This window comes from Muscardinus avellanarius, assembly GCF_963383645.1.
Source record: "Muscardinus avellanarius genome assembly, chromosome: 12".
NCBI lineage: Eukaryota > Metazoa > Chordata > Mammalia > Rodentia > Gliridae > Muscardinus > Muscardinus avellanarius.
The window spans coordinates 27,795,880-27,801,198 of NC_137798.1; the positions used below are offsets into that span (position 1 = coordinate 27,795,880).

Genomic DNA, 5,319 nt, shown 5'->3' on the forward strand with positions numbered 1-5,319 from the left:
GTTGTTGCCATGGCTACTCAGGGTTTTAAGTTGAGCGACTGAGGCGGTGAGAAGTTTGCACATCAGACGTAAAGGTAGCATTTTGCCCCACTCTCCACGGTCCAGAGCGACATACAGGTAACAGGCATGCTTCTGCTGCCATTCGGGACAGGCATAAAAGGCACATCATTTACTTTCCAGAAACAAAGTCCGGCTGCTCAGAGCTTTGGCTTTTATTCCCTTGTTGTATCATTTTCCACCACCCGACAACACTCAGCAAATGAGTGAAGAGTTATTGGTGAAGCTTGCATTTTTCTTATCCTTGTCCTTCTTGGTTTGCTGGGCCCCAGACTGCTGGGCCTGGGACTGCAGGAGCTGAGCTGCTAACCTTCTTCTTCCAGAGTGTTCACTTCCTCCTCAAGTTCCTTCTTGTTTTCTACTTTCTTCTTCTCTTCTTGGCGTGTCTGCTTTAAGAGGTCAAACTTCTCACATATCTCTTTCTCTGCCTCTTGAAGTTCAGCCTCTTTCTCCTTCTCTCTTATGATGAACATCTTTCTCATTCCTTTTTCTTTCTTCTGTAATTCTCCCAGGAATTCATTCCTTTTTGCTCCATGTGTCTCCTGAAGACTGAAGGGCTTGCTGTCAGGGTCACTGTCCTTGAACCCCATCTGCTCTAGCTTACAGCGCCGATACAGTTCATAACAGGGTGTGTGTGCTTGTTCTCGCACGTCCTCCATGTTCACGCGGATCAGCATCTCCCGCAGCTTCACAAAATCACAATGGTTTCCATTCTCCACCTGCACCGCGCCCCAGGGCACTGCCTGCCTTTGCCATCTTGTTGCCAATCTTCGCCTCATTGGTGCTGCCGGCCACTGCAAACGGAAGATGGACACTCATACTTTCATTAATCTCTGCCACTGTTTCTTCATCTGTGGAGAACTGATATGTCTGGACCCCATTGCTGACCAGTTCACTCATGATCTTGCTCTTGAATTTGTGCAATTTATTCTTGGCAATGGTGTCAGCTTTTGCAGTTATTGGAATGATATTCCCCTTACTGTCCAGCTTCTTGATGGTGACCAGGTCCAGGGACTTGAGCGAATGGCCACTGGGGGTGATGGAGTAGAGGCAGCACGAATCTACTACCATGTCATGGTAGTTGAAGAGAGAACACTTAATCTTCAGTCCCTTTTGCAAGTAGGCCTCAAATTGGGCATTGATATATTCAGCTATTGGCTTATAGGTGTCATCTTTATTTATCTGATCTCCAAATCCCACGATGTCAACAATGGTCAGCTTCAGTCGTACATTGCTTTCCTGAAGCTTGTAACTTCTGGCTTTTAACCGGATCCCTGTTTCCTTGTGAATAGCTGGGTTGCTTTCAAATTTGGTGTTGAATAAAGTGTCCATTAATGTGGATTACCAATGCCTGTCTCACCAACACACAGAATGTTGAAACAGAATCCTTGAGATGTAGACTTGTTGACCAGCTGGTCAGGGAGACTGTCAAATCCAACATGGCTAGAAAGGGACAAGTTTCATAGCTCTTCATTAGAATGTCTCCCCAGCACCAGGGCCGTCGTGGCTGTGCCTGGCAGCTGCTGCTAGTGCTACTGCTCCGGCTGCCTCCTCTGCACCTCGCCCGTGGCTGCACTCTGCTCCCGCTGTGGCAGGTGGCATCAGCTCCCCATCTGGGCTTCCTTATGGGGGAAACTAAACTCTCTAAAGCACATGATGTACTTAAACAAACATATAGACGTCAACCACTAAGCCAAGCATGGGAAGGACAAAATTGGATAGGGATTGGGTAGGGGCTAACTGGGCGATATGCGCATGTATGTCTACACAATTTTTTTAATCCTATTATGATGTATGGATACAATGCACCAATAAATTTTTTTAAATGAGGTTTTACATTATCTCATTCAACAGGTGAATTTTCAGCATAAATTGGACAAAATCTTCGTTCATCAAATGTTTATAGACGAAATTATTTTGTTTTAGATATTTATACAGTTCATGTTTTTGAATGTTTTCACAGATGAAATAGTATTTTGGAATATGTTTTTTCTTTCTGGAAGTAAAACAAAAGTTGCATAATTGCTCAAAAAAAAATACACGTGCACTTATAGCAATGGCATGGCTGCATAGGTAGTCTGAGGGTTCTTGCCTCCCCTCCCAGGACTAAAAGAGCAGAGCACAGGTTTATACTATATAACTCATCAGACCTCGCTGATGCTGCATTGGCGCCCAGGACACAGCTGGAGAGACTGTGAAGGCTGTGCGATTCCGTTGTCAGAGCAGATGCTTTGTGGGCTGTGAAGGGACCAGTTCCCGCTGTGTGGTGGCTGCAAGGACTTCTGGCTGTCTTTAGGAACTCAAGGGTCAGTGAACTTGTTTCATCTAAGGATCATAGAACAGTGAGAACTTGAATGAATTTTGAAATAGTAGTTAGAATTCACAATGTTTTGTACCAGATAAGCCCTTCAGATGGTATTACATGTTAATTAACTGAACTTGGACATTTTAAAATTATCCACCTCTTCTGAATACTTCTTTATATATTAAATTCTATCATTTACCAGATATTATCTGTCAATTTAACTACAAGAAAGGGCAAAACAGTGTTAAGAATGGCACAAGTTTTCCAACAAAGATATCACAGCATATTTATATATGACCCATCCAGAAACCAGAGGCTGCTGCAGGGACTGTGCACCTGGGCTGTCAGGAGCACAGGGTGGGCAGTTTCACCAAGAGGGAAATCAAGTCCTCACACTGCTCTCCAGGCTTCTTGGTAGTCACGGTCTCCATCCACTTGGACACAGATACCCTAAAACTTCAAACCAGGGCACAAAGAGATAGAGGAGTAGATCTCACATGATCAGAAACTCTTCCCTGATCGCTCATTAGTCTATAATTTAAACCTGTCTCAAAGAGCAGGAATAGTTTTAGATATCTTGCCTTACTTTCTATTCTAGATGTCCTTTGATTAATTCATACACTGAAACCATGAAACCAAATGGAAGATTAACAGCTGTGTTCCATACCATCATATGAAAGCATACACATGTTAGACATCAAATTCTGTGGTATCAACATACCCCTAGGCATTTGCAACTAACCTGTGTCACATTCTGTTGGAATGGATTTTAACCTGGTATCACAGAAGGATGTAGCTTGCTGATTAGGAGATTATTTTACAAATAAAAATTACATAGATCTTAAGTGAGGCTGAATCCTTCAGATCAATGGGATGGAATATTCAAGGTGATTCTACAAAACAGAATCTAAAATCTAAAATGTACAATTCAGGCAGAAGGAAGGAAGGAATGTCCTAATTCTTTTAAAAAACAAAAACATATTTGAAAAGATAATATTTTATTTCTGTTATAATTTCAGAAAACATAAACAATTTAATAGCTGCTAAAAGTAAGAAGAACTAACTTTATTTTTTTGAGGCACTAGGAATGGAACCCAGGGGTATTCTACCACCAAGCTACACCCCCAGCCCTATTTTTCTTCTTTATTTTGAAACAGGTTCTCACTGAGTTGCAAAGGGCCTCACTAAGTAGCTGAGGCTGGCCGCAAACTGTGATCCTCTCCTGTCTCAGTCTCCCAAATGCTGGGATTACAAGCCTGCGCCATCACACCCAGCTAAGGACTAACTTTTATCATTTGACTTAAGTAGCTTTATTAGTGGAATTATCTAAATAGAACCTAGAACTTAGAAAGAAGGAAGAGATACAGTAATTGTTTTGGTTTCCTTTCCTTGCACAGAGAAAGACAAAGACCTGTGAGGATTTGCCTTCTCTTAAATGTTATCAGGTTTTGGATGGAGAAAAGTGAATATACGTTAATGCAATGGCCAGTAAGTAGATTGCAAGCAGAATCCAGGACTCTTAATAAATTGTACTTGCTGGGTGCCCAAGCTCTTCCGCTGAACAGCACCAGTGTGTGTCAGCTAGTTCAGCCTGCAACTCCCTCCGCTCCCACCCTCAGCACTGCTTGCATTTCTCATCCCACCTTTTCAGCTTCTGCTGAACTTGATGAGTGGGGAAGGAGGAGTAGACACAGAGGCAGTTTGTGGTGGCCACACTTTTTCTCATCTATGCACAGATCTTGTGGTCCATGAACTCCACTTCCTGAGGGTGTAGCATGAGAACACAGGAGGTACTTATACCCTACCAGGCAGTCAGAGACATCGAATTCTGAACCTGAGGCAAAAAACAAAAAAAACCACATTTATGCAGCACACATGTGCTACCTGATGCACTCCAGCCTGCTGTGGGGACTGGTGGCCTTCACCTGCTCTGGTATGGACAGTTCAAATACCGTGAAGGTCATTAAGGAATAGAAGACAGCGCAGAGGTGCACAGTGCTCCACACGGACTCGGGAGGAGGGGGCTGGAGAGAACAAGCAAGCTGTGACTTCAGTGTGGTTGGTTTGGGTCCTAGATTAGTCTAATCTCAGAGGATCAGCTCTTTCTGGTTGTTCCCACAGGATCCAGTGTGGCCCAGAAAACGACTCAAGTCCAGCCAGCCGCATTCAGGCAGGAGGGGGAAGCGGTCACCCTGGACTGTTCGTATGAAACAAATTTTAACACGTATTTTCTTTTGTGGTTCAAGCAATTTCCCAGTGGAGAGATCACCTACCTTCTTAATCAGATTTCTTCTGGTCAGAATGAAAGTCAAGGTCGCTATTCTATCCAGTTCCAGAAAGAGGCAAAATCCATCAGCCTCACCATTTCACCATTACAGCTAGAAGATTCAGCCAGGTATCTCTGTGCTCTGAGAGAACTCACAGTGTTCGAATTGATACTAAAAGCTTAACAAAAACCCAGAAGCTCCATGGGAGATGGGAACCTGCTGCCAGAGACCAGCTGAGACGCACCTGCAGATCCCAGACAAGAAAGGAGCGACTGTGGTGCTCAGCCTGTGGTCAGGACCAGGAGATTTCATTTCCAGTAAAACCACCTTCTGTCTCTTTTGGAAACAGGTGTCAGGAGCAACTTTCTTCTCACCCTTTCTATTTTAGGTTTTTGAGTTGAAACTAGATTACAAAGAAAATGTGTAAAGTTGTCTAACATTGAAAACTTTCCCCATAATAATTTTAAGTGTCAGTTTCACTTAAAGACACTCACAGTACAAATTTGGTCTAGTTCTCTGGAATAGCAATGAAAATTATTTCCTTAGTCCTTTCCCTTTAGTCTCAGAGAAGCAGAACCCCCATTAGTAATGCAGAAAAGAGCTCACAACTAATCCTGGAGCAAGTCCTGCATCTCATGGCAGTTTCTGCGCAGCTTTTGTCTTTGCATCTGGTTTTGAGACATGAATTTA

General features: G+C 43.3%; 1 pseudogene across 1 annotated transcript; it reads right to left on the minus strand.

The window, feature by feature from the left end:
- Positions 1-252: 252 nt before the first annotated feature.
- Positions 253-4,088, minus strand: LOC308270949 (septin-11-like; annotated as a pseudogene). The gene is made up of 3 exons: positions 4,006-4,088; positions 2,757-2,818; positions 253-1,564 (listed from the first exon to the last, which is right to left on the minus strand). The product of its transcript is annotated as a septin-11-like (transcript).
- Between the last annotated feature and the right edge of the window lie 1,231 nt (positions 4,089-5,319).